Source organism: Protopterus annectens, chromosome 1.part0, assembly GCF_019279795.1.
Source record: "Protopterus annectens isolate FY-2018-M chromosome 1.part0, PAN1.0, whole genome shotgun sequence".
Taxonomy (NCBI): Eukaryota; Metazoa; Chordata; order Ceratodontiformes; family Protopteridae; genus Protopterus; species Protopterus annectens.
The window spans coordinates 1,508,482,276-1,508,500,060 of record NC_056725.1 but is presented as its reverse complement, the minus strand read 5'-3'; positions in this window follow the sequence as shown (position 1 = coordinate 1,508,500,060).

Below are 17,785 nucleotides of genomic sequence, written 5' to 3'. Positions count from 1 at the left end.
CATAAAGACTCAAAAGTAAAATGTCATGGACATTCAGAAGTAATATAGCTAAAACCTTTGATGTCCTTAAGGGGTCAGTTGTATATATTCTATGTGCCTCCATTACAGGAGATTAAAGGTATCACACAGGGAAAACTCAAGCTTGTTGGAGGCGGGGTTATTACAGTTTTTACTAGAACAGAGCACTACTGCAGTAGTTATCATAAAGCAAAGTGACTCCCTATTCCCCAAAGAATTCCCCTCTTTCTCAGATCTCTAATATTTAATTTCATCAACATGCAAACAGAGGGTAAAATGGTTACACAGATAAACCATTCAGAAAAAATCCACAAACAATTCAGCTGAAAGTCATCACTGTCTCTATAATTCTTAAGCTCCTGTACTGAAAGCCACTGGATATATGTAAATGACCCTTAAAGATGTACAAGAGTTTCAGATATATGGCTTCTGAATGCCTATGACTTTTTGCTTATTACTTTTTAAGTCTTTAATAGAACATTTAGGCCAATAAAGCAAAACCCCACTAACTATAGACATGCCGTAGTTCAGACTTTTTTGTGAAATTGTCTGTAAAGTCCAGTTTTCACTGTTCCCATGAAGACTTAAAAAGTAAAAAGGGTCATGGGCATTCAGAAACCATGCAGCTGAAGCACTGGATAACCTTAAATATATATATATATATATATTTTGTAGATCTCCCATCTGAACTCCCCCCATATGCAGGACAAGTTCAGTACATCTCCTGATATATGCCAAATCTATAGTTCCTCAACACTGGAGAAGGGAGACTATCCCCAAAATAGTGCACAGTACTCTCAGATAATCACTTATTTCACTCTTCATGAGTGAATAAGTAATAGCTAAGATTTCATGAGTCAAGAATGTACAGGGACCAGTATGCAGGACAAGTTCAATACACCCCTGAACTTATACATGCCAGCTCCATAGCAGCACAACATTGAATACGGGAGATTATCCCCAAAACAATGTGCAGTCCTTGCAGGATTGAATAAGTTATATTTGAGATTTCATGGGCTCAAGAATGTATAGAGAAACCACAATAATGTTATACATGAAAGTCTACAATTTTGAAATAGATTTTTATAAAGTTTAGTGTGTCAATATGTCTTATGTGGTTTCAGTATTTGCACTTTATCCAGCTCCTTCTTACTAGAGTTTTAGGGATTTACTTCAAACTTGTGTTCAGCATCCTCCAATAAGTTTTACTAGACAGTTTATCACCACTCAGACATAACACACAAATGTTGATCTGTGCCACATTCTAGTGATATCTGCAGGAAATGGGAATGCCCCTGTGCCACATTCCGACATTATGTTTCAGTTTCCTCCATTAGAGAAATGGACGTACAATGCACAACAACTATAGCAATGATAACTGTGATGCACCAGTGACTATTATTCCTCCATTCTCTAAATAGTGCCCAATGGCAAGCATACCAAGATTATAATCAGTCCATCTCTTGTGGCACAACTCAATAGCCCACAATAAAAGCTAGCTATTTATGGATGGCTGTATTACACCTGAGTTATATAATTATTTATATATTGCCAATCTAGTGATCCTGATAATATACGAGCTCAATAAAATACATAACAATTTATATATACCCTCAATGAGACCTATAGTGTCTAGAAGTAAGTGGGTTACCGCAGTTCTTTGAAAATACTTGGAAAGACAGCTTGCACCTATGCTACAGTATAGTTAAAATTTCATTAAAGACACCAATGATTTTTTAAGTAGCTTGAAAAGGTGGTCTGATGTCAATAGAATGGATAATATGATTATGGTCACTATGGATATTACATTTTTTTTATGGTAATACTGAACGATTATGGTCTAGAACCCATCAGAGAATTTTTATATAGCCATAGTGACTTCTCATGTTCAAACATTGAAATGATTTATTTGATGCTTGATATGATATTGAATAATAATGTATTTGCATATTATAATAATTATTTCCACCAACGTCTGTGAGTTGTCATGGGAACCCCAGTAGCCAGTACTTATGCCAACTTAGTATTGGCTAGATGGGAAGAAAATTTCATATTCAATACTGATGGAACCTACAAAAATGAGTATCTTATGTTCTTTAAATGATTTGTTGATGTATTTTTGTTATGGAAAGGTGATTTAAATAATCTTAATGCTTTTGTTTGTTTTTTACATTTGAATACTGACTTTTTAGTATTTGATATTCATTTTTTATGAGCACATTAATTTTTTAGATGTAGTTATAATAATTGGTGATAATAATTTTGACAATAAGATCCATAGAAAGGATGCTGAAGCTACTGGATACATTCATTTCAACAACATGCACCCTAGACATCTATATAAAGGAGTGCTGAGAAGTCAATTATGAGAACCAGCAGATTTAACACAAGGGATGAAAATTTTCTTGAGGAAATGGATAATATGGCTAAAGATTATTATAGTAGAGGCTATGCAGAAGGACTTACTGAAAATACAAAAGTTATAATAATTAATGAGAGAAATGAGAGAAAAGAACTGGCCAAACCTTATATACTTACCACCAGCAATGAAACCACTACTCATGATAAATTGAGTTATAGTATAGCCTATTTAACAATTTAATAGCCATACTAACATGGTTAAGAATATTATTTGAAAACAATTGGGCTATATTAAAATCTAATCCTGAGGCTGGTACCATAGTTAGTGATGAACCAAGGTTTATATATAAGAAAGAGAAAGATCTTAAATAAATTCTATGCTATAAAGACTCAGAAAGTACACAGAGAGTTTGTAATAAATTTAATAAGAATGTCATGCTACAATTGCATATATTGTAATGAAATAAAAACTGATGCTCACTTTACACTTCCCATTACTATGAAAGATTTTATTATAAAAGCCTCAGTTACTTACTCTACTGAGAATATTGTGTATCTTGCGAATTGTATACAGTGTGATAGTTTCTATATAGGGAAAACAAATACAAAATTAACAGAGTGGATAGATGCACACCTCTCTAATATCTGTAGGCATATAGAAACTAATGCATTGTATAAACATATAGCAAGTAAAGGTAGTCAACATAGATTTAAGTTTAGAATATTGCAGAGAATTTATTGTGATACACAAGGAGGAGATATAGTAAATATAACAGAAACAGCAGAGTATAAATGGATTAATTATTTCAGATCAGATAAATTACCTGGTTTGAATAATACTAATAGTATTAAACCTATTTTAAAGGCTAGGCAAGATAAATTGTAATTCTGGGTTGATCTTGCTGAATAATTCCTTATCTTGTATGTATGTGCATATGCACATGTATATGTCTTTAATGTTTTATTGGATGTATTATGATGCTTTATCACATGATCTAATTTTGTTCTTATTGGCTGGCATGCTATTTAAAATGAATGGAGGATGTTTTAACTGTTATGCATTGATAAAGAGCTTTAGACTCAAAAGCTTTGCTTTTTACTTCATTGTTTTATTGTGTGTATTAAAGTGTGAACGTTGAGCTTTTGGTTTATTTTTTTTTAGTTTGTTACATTTTAACCTCTAAGCTCTTTAGCTGCTAGGAAAGGAGTTGTTCTTTTACATTTTCTATTTACTTCTTACCAGCAGGCAAACATATCAAGATCATAATCAGTCCATCTCTTATGTCACAACTCAATGCCCCACAATAAAAGACAGTACTCAGACAGACTTAATATAGTCATCTTGCTCAACCAGTACTAAATAAACCAAGTGGCTTCAGTTATGCTTAGCCACCGATGTGGGAACAGACATGGCACACTGCCAGTGCTCTTCACTGTTCCAAGGTAGCTGTAGCATATGAGATATGCATCTTTAAACATAGTAATACCTTGTTTCAATGAGATGATATGTTTCTTATATAAGGCAGTTTGATTAAAGGCATCACAGAAGCTAAAACATGCAGATATTATGTAGTATCAGAATGGAGAAATATATATGTAGAAATGCAGAAATCAATGTTTTCAATAATTTGTGTCTGGGAGTAATGAAATATCATTCATAGTAAAATTCTCCAGCTGCAACTACCAGGAAGTTTCTTAGTACAAGACAACTATGCAAAAACTGGAACCCATATATTTATTTATTTATTTATTCCTCACTGTGAATGTAATAAAAGAGAAGCTTGAAAGGGTAAAGTGTGCCATATTTATACATGCTGCTGCCAAAGAGGCATTGACGGCAATTCATTTTATTTACATTATTTGAACAACAGAAAGACAAAACAAGACTGATTAGACAGAAGTTATAGTCAGCCCAGAAGTATCTTGTCATTTATGCATAATTTTTGAGGGCATAGAATAGTACTGAAACTGTTGAAACTTATGATATTGAGCCCAGCCAAAGAGTGTATATGGAAAATTGCTTAATATATTACTAAAAGAATAGTTTGTGGTAAATGAAGAGATCAAATAAGGGGCAGACTATTAAAGGAAAATGGCCTGAATGTATCAAATGTTTTGGATTAATGCAAAGATAGAGAATGTAAGAAATGTGGACAAACTAAACATTTTTTGAGGTATGGAAGTGTAGAAAGAAAGGACAAAAGCCTGTTTTACAACTGTCTGAAGCAAACAAAGCTAATGGCTCTGGAGACTCTAATGCATGCTATACCCAAATTGATCCACATTCTAATGCATGTAATATCCAAAGTGATCCACATAAGGCACAACACAATCTGTAAATGCCGCTGACAAATTTATTAAGATGGTGTGAATAATTTCTTCTCTATGGCCTCAGAAAGTCAAAAGGTTGTAACAATGCAAAAGTCACAGACTGAAAAAAATATGCATAAATGGTATGGTTGCTTCATTTGCAGTGAATACATGGGCTCAGTGCACCATCATTGTTGCAAGTTCATTCAGTCAAATGGTTTGGGAAAATCTTGGAGTCCAAGATTTTCATACTGATTAATTATGGGCATAAAACAAAACCAGTTGGTCAAATTAAGCAGTTGTGTATACATAAAAACAAAGAGAGCAATTTATAACTTCAAGTTGTGTCAGTTCAGCAAGCTAACATTTTAGAAGCTATGCATTTGAAGTAATGGACATGAGCCAGAGAATTCATTGTGTGTAGCTACAGACATAGTACACAACAGGGTGCAGTGCAGTCAGAGACAATGGTCTGCATAATTAAAGAGTCAATGATTTACATCATTGCAGACTCAATGAGTCACACATTCACAGTCATATGGATCAGAGCGCAAAGTCCCAGGAACAGAATGCAGGATTTCAAAGTACAGTCATAAATTTGTAAATAAATATTGGAAAACACAATGTCGACTTAGTTATATCTGCACATAAGTTAAAAAATGTTCTTCATCGTACTGACAATGACTTAGCTACAGTTACTAAAAATATTCTATGATCAGGATGCCTAAGTGAAGAATTTCCATTACTAAATCCACGGCATCTGTTGTGTTAGATTCATGAATCACAGGAACTGATGTTCACGCCCAGAAGAATTATTCTGCAAAACTAACACCATGATTTCATGTTAGGTACAATATATGAAATATACTTGGGAATTGTCAAGTGTAAAAAAGGTCATATGACATTGTCGTTTGATTAGGAATTCCAAAAAGGATTGAACTGATATTAAAATCTGTCTAATCTGTAATTTGCCACCGAAGCAACTCCACAGATGCAGTGATACTTCACAAAGTTCCAGAAAGACCATGAGTAAAGTTACTTTATATATATTTCATTCAAGGATAGTCACCAGAACTCATATGTGCTAACTACTATTCTAAGTATTCTGAGGTCATTAAGCAAATATAGGGTGGCATTCATCCTGAGGTTCATACTTTCTTAACACTTATTTACGAAGAGCGCCACTATGTTTACATGCAAATGAAGTCACTGCAGGTTATCAGCATTGAATAAGTCAATGTGAAAACTTTTTAATAATTAAAAAAAAAAAAAAAAAAAAAAAAACTCCCTTCCATCAAATGTGTAAACTTGGTGAAGTTAATTGTCAAGTATTTGTGAAGTACTATGCAAAAATGTTAAGTACTCATGTAAACATGGCTATGCACAAACAAACTTGAAGTATTTAATGCAAGCAGTGCTCAGCACATCTATTTTTATTTACTTTTAAAATATATAAAGAGGTTTTATATAGGCGTATCCTCATTTGGATACCCCTTTGGTTTTTTGAAAGAGTGGAAAGGGGAAGACAGGAATGACTGAAAAATGGGAGACACAACAAAAAGGGAAAAAAGGAAAGACAGAATGAACACAACAAGAGTGTTGTGCTAGAGGAGGTACAAGAGGATGGTTACTATATTTTGGTGGGATATGGACCCCTCCCCAATTTTTCATTTATTTATGTAAGAGGGTAGTTTAGGTAGGAGGTAGGTTAGAAGGTATAGGAAAGAGGATTAAGGAAGAAGTGAGGGGAAGAGGAGCTGGGAAGATGGAGGACATCACCCCCACAGGACTTCAAATGCTTCCACTGCCTGATGGTATTGCAGTGGAAGATCCCAATGTTGAAGGGGTGGAGGCATGTGGTGTTGTAGTGATCAGCCCTGACTGGGGCAGTGAGTCTTGACTGAAGAGCATCCTGGACTGGCTGATCATATCTCTCCACTATGTGCTCCACCACATCCTCAACCAAGTCCTGAAGTCAATGGTCTGTGATGCCTAACATGCTGCCACATGCTGGGGTGCTTACTGTACTTGTGCTACTGTCTGGCCCTGTGGAGACATCCCTGGATAGGCAGAGAGTGAATACTGGCTGACCTGGGAGGAACATGGTTAGGCTGCGCCCAGGGATTGTGGAACTGTAGAACAATAAATAAAAGTGGGACAGAAACTAAATAAAGACAAAGTAATGTATACATTTAATAAGAAAATTGAGAGGGAGGGAAGAGAGACAGAAAAAAGAAGGGAGACAATAAATGGACGTATAATATTATATACATCAGTGCAATCTTTATTAACAGTAATTTTTATTTTTATTAAATCTTTATTCTAAAAAAATCCTGGAAATGGTACTGGAAACGTGAACAATCAGTACGTTTGCACTCTACTGATAATAATGAGATAAGTTGTAACATAAGAAATGGTAACAGATTTAAAATGTTCTGGCTGATATGAATTGTGCTGCAACTGTGTACTGAAAGAACTTTACTTCATTTATTATATTTGTATATGAATTAATTCTTCATTTATACCTATGAAATAAGTTAAACATAGAAAATACTTCATTTATTACTTAGTTTTTGAATGGATACACACACACACACACACACGTGTGTATATATATATATATATATATATATATATATATATATATACATATATATGCGCCTATGACATTTCACTGAAAATTTCTGACATAGTGTTGAAATCGCTGAAAATCCATTTTGCTGAAAATATTACTAACAGTGCATCTGCCCTTTTCCCCCACTATAGTGCAATCTTGGAGTGAGAATATTAAATTAGGGGGTGTGGGGGGTGTTGGAGGCACAGCCCCCCAGCTACTCAGGTTATAAACTACTTACCCTTTTAATAGGAATTGCTCAATGTAAAACAATACTAGACAATATTAAACTGTATTGGGTAAGGGGCTAAGCCCCCCACAACCCCTTACTTTAATATTCTCACTCCAAGATCGCACTATAGTGGGGGAAAAGGGCAGATACAATGTCAGTAATATTTTCGGTGAAATGGATTTTTGGTGATTTGGACCCTATGTCAGAAATTTTCGGCGAAATGTCACTGATCCATATATATATATATATATATATATATATATATATATATATATATATATATATATATATATATACATATATATGTGTCTACATATACACACACACTCATCAGCACTCAGTGAACCTCTTCAATTGCCTTTTCTACTGAGCTCTTGTAGAAGATCTTCTCTTCTGCTGCATAGAAAACACACAGAGGATGGTTTGTTAACCATCATAGGTGAGTTTAAAACTTTCATACATGATTAGGTTTACTAATGGGCAAGGCACTTAAGCTATTATTTCACTTGCTTAATAAGTGTACTTATTTCTATGCACATTTCTATTGAGTCTTGCTATATGCTTTCATTTATTAAGCAGGAAAGCAGCAAAGCAGAGAGTTTCATAACATCATTGTACCTAATAAGTGTTTTTTCTTCTCTGCAATTTGAGCTAGAAGAACAACATGAATTCCTTTGAATTGTTACAATTTTTATTTCTGTGTACAGCTTGTGTCTTTGGGGGAATGAGTATTTTCTTCAACCTTTGCATACATTTCAATTGAAAATTCTGATTTCTACTATGCCTTGCATACTTTTAAGTACTATCATGTGAACTTGTTCTAAGCAACATACTTTTACCTTCCCTTAAAAGAGACAAGCTGTACAGAAGCTGTATATATACATAAAAGAGTAACAGCTGAAAGGACATTGTGACATCCTTCTAGTTCAGCTTGCAGTAAACAAAATGTATTTAATTTTCTAGATGGATGCACTAGAAATATTTCATGGCAGTGAGTGAGTTGATAATGTGTTACCTAACAAATGTAAACATATAAGGGAATTAAGTAAAAATGCACACAGATATAAGCAGACTGTACATTTCTCTGTACACTATGTATGGGTTATTCACTTGCTACTTTAACTACCACTTCCACTCTGCCTATGGTATAGAGGATAAATGAGTACAGACAATTGTATATGCAGTTAATATTTCAGAAGAAATGAATGTCTTAAATAAGTATCATATTAAAAAATATTTAGTGGTCTGCACAAAGCAAATCTATTTTTCTAAAAACTTTCTGACTATAAACTAATTACTAATCTAATGCCCATAGTACATGAAATTATGTGGCAGTGAAAATGTTCTTTCCTTTTTGTGTATAAATAGAAAAGTATATGAATACTTCTGCTCATTTGCACTTTTATATATGTCTTGCACATTTTATATATGTATACTTTTTTATTCAGACATACATTTGTATTTATACACAAAAGTATGTATGGACATAAACATGCCATATTTGTAAACAAATGCATTTATGTTTACAGATATTTTATGTCTACTTATAAAGATGCATTTCATATAGATATATATTTGCAGTTACACTTACAATTCTTCTTGCATTTACCTGCATATATAGCATATTTATCTAGTATGTTTTTCAACCTATTTTGATAAGATTAAAAAATGTAAAAATACATGCTATAGCTGCTTTAGTGGCCTAGACAGGTAAAGCCCTGACTATGACCCATTCAACCCGGGTTCAATCAGCAGCTCAAGTAATGAATAGAATGGCATGAAAGGATGAGTGCTACCATCCCAGGATGGATAGGCAGGCGTAATTGGCATTTGATGTGACGATTCCTAGTGAATGGCTGCAGCATACCAGCTTAAGTCTTGGGGCAGAGAAAGATAAGCTGCTAGATCTTGCATGGGCAGGTACCTGGGTGCTGAGCTGGTGATATGAAGGACAGTGGAGGGATATAAAGGTGGCAAAATAAATACCTGCTATAGAAATTTGACCTTTTCTACCCAGTCAGCCAGCTGTTTAGGTCTTTGCCTCTGTAGTTCATCATACCTGTGGCAGCAATGGGGCCCAGAGTGGATGATCCTGTTAGGGATGACAGGTGTTCACCCAACTCTTGCCAGATGCCAGTTTTGATACACTCCGTGCCACATACTGAAGTTTCAGTTTTGTCTAGGTACATCTTCCTTAAAAGGTAGACCATAGGTTCATAGGTTCATACTAGGCTATATGCCCTAGGGCATTTATAAGCCTAGCCAGAGTTGTGTGGCTTTCACCACCCCTTAGGTTGACGAATACTATACCCATTAGTTTGCCGTGCCTCTGTCCAGCAGTGATACAGAGATGATCCCCGGGGTAAACCTATGATCTCCCATCCACTGGTCAAGATTCCTCTTGAACAGAGTCAGCGAGGTATTCTGTCTCACATGGACCGAGATTCTGTTCCACAGCATAGGGAGTCTCAGGGTGATGAATCTGTCCCTCCAGCATGTCCTATTTATATCCGTGTTGAGGTTTAAGTCTCTTGCTCTTGTGGCTCTGGTGGATTTGGATTTTTTGGGGTGGAGCATGTCCATTAATTCCGGGTTGGACATGGCCTTGTATGTCAGGCACAGGTCACCTCTGAGCAGACGGTATGCGACTTAATAGAGCTGGAGTTTCTTCAGTCGGGCAGCATATGGCATATTTTTGAGCCCCTTTATCCTTTTGGTGAGGAACTTTTGGGGTCTTTCCAATTGCTGCAGGTGTCGGGTAAGATACATTCCGAATGGGGCATTGTACTCAATCATTGGTCTGATAAGTGAAGAGTACAGGGAACAATGACCTCCCTTGATCTGGATGTGAATCCCTTCATAATCAGGTGGGCAATGTAGAAGGTCCTCCTAACCACTTTGGCAATGTGAGTGTCAAAAGAAAGGTTACTGTCAACTTGGGTCCCCAGGTCCCTGATAACCTCTTCTGTGCTTAATGGATTGCCACCTATGTGGTAACTTGGGGTTACCTTGTTTTTACCAAAGGGTATGACTATACATTTTTTGGCGTTTAGCTTAAGGCCATGGCTCTGGCACCAGTTATCCATTTCTATGAGACCTCTCTGAATGATATCTGTGTCTGATGGATTTTCAACTATGGCGCCCAGTTTGCAGTCATCTGCAAACTTTGTCAGCCACAATCCTCCTATGTTTGCCTGCACTTCTGAAAAGTAGATGCCGAACAAGAGGGGGCCCAGGACTGAGCTCTGTGGGATACCGCTTGTGACCGGCTTGGATTCTGACATGGCACCAGCAACTCTAACCCTGTGGGTTCTGTCCTTGAGCCAGTTTGCAACCCATCTTGTGACATATGGGTTTACATTTAAGCTGGTGATCTTTTCTATGATACCCGAGTGGGGTATTGTGTCGAAAGCTTTTGCAAGGTCAAGGTAGGCTGTGTGAACTGCCTTACCCTCATCAATGGCCTTGGTGACTGTTTCAAAAAAGTCGACCAAGTTCAAGAGGCATGATCTGCCCTTGACAAAGCCGAATTGGGTAGGATCCAATGTCTGTAGGTCCCCTATGTCTTTATTTATGAGTTCCATTATGATCCTCTCCATAGCTTTGCAGGCCAGGCTTGTTAAGCTTATGGGGCGTTAATTACCAGGGTCCGTAGAAGCACCGCCTTTGTGGAGTGGGACCACAGTTGCCGTACGCCACCCTTTGGGTATGTATCCTGTGGTAAGGCTAAGATTAAACAGCAGCCTTATGTGTGGGTTTAGTTCCTCATTGAGTTCGTGTAGCACACAGCCGGGGACACCATCCGGTCCCATTGATGCTGTGTTTTTAGCTTTAGAGAGAGCAGCTCTCACCTGGGCATTTGAGATGATTGGGAGGCTACACTCTGCTGGGATAGATATTTCTCCTTTTGCGGGGGAGGGAGGGGAGAAATTTTCACTGAACCTGTCTGCCAGTATGTTTGCAATGTCTGTGGGTTCAGTGATTTTTGTATCATTTTGGACTAATTCTGAGCATATCTGGGAGTTTCCACCCAGATTTCTAACATAGCTAAAGAAGGCCTTATGATTGTCTTTTGAGTCCTTGGCAATTTTTCTCTCAAAGTTGGCCTTGGATGATTTTATGAGTGATCATAGTTTTTTACTAGTATTGATCAGAGATGTCTTCCCTTTTAGGGATTTTGCTCTATCTTGTAGTAGCTTTCTCCTCTTGTTGTAAAGTTTGTTTATGGCTGGGGTCCACCAGATCAGGCGCTTGCCTTTGGTGGAAAGGGTCTTGATTTTATTTGGGATTGCTTGATCCATGCAATCCTGGAGGTGCTCGTAGAAAGCATTTGTAAGGGATTCAGCAGCGTGGGTTGTGGTTTCCAATGGCTCAGGGGCCTTGAAGGATATCACACCAGTCTTAAGAAGTGTGAAGTTGGCTTTTGAGAAGTTCTTCACTATGGTCTTTTTTGTTGGGGGTGGGGGTGGGATGTGGATCTCCAGTGAGATTAGTTTATGGCCTGATCTCACCAATGAGGGATATACTTCCGGTGTGGAGCATTTTGTCCCCATGTTTGTGATGATCAGGTCTAGTATATTTTCACCTCTTGTGGGAATGGTGACAAGTTGTTCCATAGCATTTGAGTTTATGAACTCCAGGAACCTTTGGGCTAGGGTATTGGGGCTTGAGTAATGTTCCCAGTCTATGTTTGGGTAGTTGAAGTCACCCAATATGATGGTGTTTGGAGAGACATTTATACTCTCCAGTGTCTTCAGGAAGGCTGTGTGGGGTTCCTGAGTTTGAGAGGGTGGCCTGTAACATGCTACAAACTGTAGAGCCGTTTTGCCTATGGTTAATTGCACCTGAATGGTCTCTGATGCTTCATGAGTTGCCACCAGCCTGGAGGTGTGGGTATCCTTGATGAATATGGATACACCCCCTCCTTTTGTGGTACGGTCTGGGTTTTGGGGCGGAGCATGATATGAGGTAAAACCTGATAGTGCTGGGGTGCTCTCAGGAGCCTTGAACCAGGTTTCAGTCACAGCACAGACATCGATGTTCTCCATACTGAGGAGGGCTTTGAGGGCATGCATCTTGAGATTTAGACTTCTGGCATTGAGCAGCATTACCCTTAGTTTTTTTCCATTATTGCTTTCTAGGGCGGTGGGTTTAGAATTTGAGCCTTGTCTAAAAAAGGCACTATGGGGGTGGCAAGAGCCTTTGCCAATATCCGGAAACCCAGGGGTGACAGGTGCAAGCCGTCCCTTGCGAAGCACCGTGGCTTGTCAAGCATGTCATTCCAGGCAGACAGACATTGGATCCCCTTAGAATGACACCAGAAATTAAGCCAATTATTAAAACTGATCATTTTGTCTCTGTATTGTGGCATCATTCTTGGTGAAGGTAGGATACTGCTCAGGGTCAGGGTCATACCAGCCTGAGCTACATAATCTGAGAGCTCCTTTATGTCTTTTTTCATGTAGTCCAGGGAGGTATGTCTCAGGTCATTCACACCGGCATGGACAATGACTGAGTCATACTTGTACTTGCTGTGGAGTGACCTGAGTGCTTGTGTTATGTGGCGGATTCTAGCACCCGACAGGCAGCTTACTGTGACCCTCTCCTTGTTCAGTCTGGTGAGTGGGACGTCAATATGTCTGACTATGGAGTCACCTATGACAAGTGTGTCTGGCATTGTGTTTGGCCTTAAGGGCTGTGACTGATTTGCACACTGACTTTGTGATCTATGTGTTGCTTGCGTTATGTCATGAGGTGGCAGTTGTTTGGGTGTCTGTTTTGGAGGCCTCTGCTGTTTTGGTAGATTTTTGATCAGTGCCTCTGAGTATGTCTTTGTGTGTTTATGTGTTTGATTTGTAGTTGTGATAGTTCTATATGAGACTGGGTTTATGGTGTGTGTGGTTACCTTCCCCTCCTGTCTGGTTTTGCCAGTCCTGAGTTGAGAGAGCTCAGCCACCAGTTTGGCTATATAGTTGCATCTCTCACATGAATTTGTGTTTTGTGGGAGGAGGAGAGGGTTGTCTGTGTACATGAGGCAATTGTAACATTGCCTCAATATTCCCAGATTCACCAGCTGAGCAGGAGAGGATGCTAGCAACTGACCCTTTGACATGCTAGACGAAATGAAAAAGTTTGCTGTGTAACTGAGTCAGAAAGGACCTATAGTGAAGTGGGTACTCAAGGGGGTTTTAAGCTAGTGAAGTACTTTGTATAATATAGAAGTGCTTTACCTGACTAAAAAATGCTTTAGGAACAAGTGCTGAGCTTTACAGATAGAGAATAGACTGTTTAGATTACAAGTAGAGCAGTTCTAAGGGAAAAAATGAAGAGCAGACTTTACGGAGCCAGAAATAGTTTAACCTTGTTTAACCAGCGCTGCCCGATGGTGCTCTAGTGGCAACTCAGCACTAAATGCAGAAAAGGCAATAAGTCAGTAGTACAGGCTAGCACACTTTAGTGGGCAGCCAAACAATTAAATTAAACAGCAAACAAACACTTTTCGACTTGAATTAGACTAATTTCGACTAAAATGTACTTTTAAGTGCAGATAATAAAAAATGCAGTAAATAACTATGAAAACAGTTAAAGCTTGCTCTAGGTAAGCAGTAGAAGGTAAAACAAATATAAAAAACAGCAGGATGCTTAATCAGGAAAGTAGTCGCTTTTTTTCAGTTCTCTGTAGCCAGGAAGACTCAACAGGACCACGTGGAGCTGTGTCTGAGCAATATGGCTTCAAAAAAATGCCAGAGGCAGATTTTAACCAGGGAACTTCAAAAGAGTTAGAAATGGTCCAAAATGACCAATTACTACAGCTTCTAGTGCTGAGGTCACTTCCCTCAAGGACAGGTAGACTATTCAAGGCTCCCCACTTCCACTGGTGAGCTAAGAAACTTCCTTCTATCCAAGTAAGGCAATGGACAACACAGGAACTACAACACAGCCCAGGATACAGCAAGGCCTGTAAACTGGTCTAACTAGTTTAGGAGAGGCAGGAAAACAAGGATTTTTTTTTTTTTGTTTTTAAATAGAAACACACAGAAATGCAGAAAAGGCAATAAGTCAGTAGTACAGGCTAGCACACTTTAGTGGGCAGCCAAACAATTAAATTAAACAGCAAACAAACACTTTTCGACTTGAATTAGACTAATTTCGACTAAAATGTACTTTTAAGTGCAGATAATAAAAATGCAGTAAATAACTATGAAAACAGTTAAAGCTTGCTCTAGGTGAGCAGTAGAAGGTAAAATAAATATAAAAAACAGCAGAATACTTAATCAGGAAAGCAGTCGCTTTTTTTCAGTTCTCTGTAGCCAGGAAGACTCAACAGGACCACGTGGAGCTGTGTCTGAGCAATATGGCTTCAAAAAAATGCCAGAGGCAGATTTTAACCAGGGAACTTCAAAAGAGCTAGAAATGGTCCAAAATGACCAATTATTACAGCTTCTTGTGCTGAGGTTGTTAGATTTTATGAATATTAGTCTGAAATTAATTATGTTGTAAATATGCTGAAAGAAAAGGCTTGCTTAAATGCAGAAACAGAGTTTAGTAATATGTGATCAGCAGTCATACTAAATGACCATGGCTTGGAAAAGGAATCTGCTGAATGGACATTTTTCCCTTACAGACTCAGAAACAGGATGTATGCAAGAGCAAAAATGCAAAATCTGCTTTTAAAGAATGGACAATGACACTGTGACAATGTGTTTTCTCAAAAATATGTTTTTCTGCATGAAAAACAGGATATGGCACAAGATACAAAGATACAAATAAAATACAGGATGTTCACACTGTCAGAAAAGCTGATCTCTGACAATGTGTTTTCTCAAAAATATGTTTTTCTGCATAAAAAACAGGATATGCTTATCAGCATTGGCACAAGAACATATGTTCATATACACAGATCCAAATAGAATACAGAACAATGTGTTTCCTCAAAAATATGTTTTTCTACATGGACATCAGGACACTGTTACAGGATATTCACACTGTCAGAAAAGCTGGTCTCTTACAAGACATTGTTAAACAAGGAAGCTTAGTATTGTTTCTACAGGATAAGCAATTCTCCAAAATAGAATACAGAACAATGTGTTTCCTCAAAAATATGTTTATGCATGACTAAAAAGTGTATATAAAGAGCTGTATAAATCCAGCTATGTTAGAGGTATGGTAGGGACACAAGTCCTAAGGTAAATGTTATATCTCTCACATCATCTGTACTATATGAGAAGTAAAGTTGGAACAGTACTTTAAGCCTGCAACGTGGTTCCGTTTGGTTTATTATAAAAAGTTATTTGTTACTGCTCTCTAAAGTTGATGCTGCAAAGTATATTCTCTCATCAGTGTATATTCTGCAAGTTTCTGTATGCAACAGACTGTGAATGCAAATATAACCAGACTTTGAATTTTAGCAGAATCCAGCCAGCAAGACTGAGTGTCTTAAGAACACTTCAAATCCATCCCACAGCAAGAAGCAGCAAGCAGTAAGCAGAGAGAGCTCAAAATATTTTTTCAATGGCGAGGCAGCTGAGTGACTAGCTCAATATAATTTTTTCAATGGCAAGCTAGCCTGCATTTGAACCTACAATCTGCATTCAAACACAGGAGGAGTGATGGTAAGCCCTGCAGAGGGTCACTTCAGTCAAATTGCAGTAACTAACATTTGTACGTATGTGTAAATCCTAAACAGAAGTATTCCAGTTTATGCAGCTTGCAGTAGTAAAGTTTTTTAGACGTCTACAATCCGGAGTGAGACTAGTTCAAGAAATTCGCAGTGCCATAAATTCTTCAAGAAAAGGTGAATGTCCACTAGCACAATAGTTCACTGCCTGTTGTGCTTTCCCAGCTTCTCAAGTGACTTTGAAAAATTTCCAGCCATCTGCAACAACAGCCTGATCACCTGTTTTCTTGCTAACTGGTAAGACTTTTTTCTACGTCACATTTTTTAGTATGGTTGCTATTCGACAGTTTGGATATTAGACAGTCTGGATATTAGATTCAACAGTATGGATATTTTCATGCATAATTTAAGCAAATGTAAAAAATTGCTATGTTGGTATACACAGCACATTAGTAAATGTAAAACCTTATTAGGGCAGGTTGATAGTAAGGCATTATGCAAATGTATTACAATGTTTGGCTGGTATCTCAAAGAAAACCATGTGAAAAATGACAAATGTTTAGTGTGTGCTTCAACAAAAACTGCATTTTGTGTATTATGTCATAAAAAAATATTGCATCATATTGCGAAAAAAATAGACTGTAAAGACAGATCTGAAGAATTAACTAAGGGTAAAGTGTTTCCATTACATTCTGATATTGAACAGTTATGTCCTGTCACCACATGTGAGTCAAATCAGTTACTGATAGAACCCCTAGTACATTTTGTTACAAAGGAATGTAGTAAACTTCTAAAAGACAGACACAATGAGTTCAGGAAGCTTAGACAAGTTATACACACATCTTTTCAAAAGTGCTTAGGAGTTTCAGATTCAGCAGCTCCTGAGACATATCAAGCAGACTATAAGGAAACTCTTCAACAGCAGTTGCAGGATAAAGGAAATAAATTAGCTGAACTGACAGAGACTGGGAACTTCCTGCATACACAGCTAATCTGTGCAAAAGAAATATATTTTATAATATGTTTATGTTTTGAAAATGGTTAAACATACATGGTAGGATGGTAGGATCTGATGTCTGGACAAATCATTCTTAAATGTTTTACTTTCATTCAGTTAAAGCAAGACATCTATCAGTACTACAGTAAAGTAAAGCATATGAATGCCATTCATTAGCATAGTCAAAAGGTAAACAAAATTGTTCTAGTGTATAAAATTAAATAACAATAGATGAGTAAAAATTTAAAGTCACAAGACTGACATGCTTGTATAAAGATATACAAGACAGACATGCATGTGTGTTCTTTTCATCTAGAGTACATCTGTTACAATACACAAGAATAACAGGCAGACAACAGCAAATATAAATAATATAAATATAAATGTGTTGGTTAAACTAATATCTATTTTGTTTTTTACAATTTGTTTATAATTATATAGTAACACCAAACAGTTAAAGTTCTGAATTTTAAAAAGAAAATCACAGATGGTATTATTCAAACAGTTTTTGTAAAATTAATGGCAAGACAGTTAAATAGTTAAATAAATAAAAAAATACTGAAATCCATGTAAGCTAATTGTAATGTAGTATAAATGCATAGTTATGCAAATCACAATCACATTAAAGGAAAAATG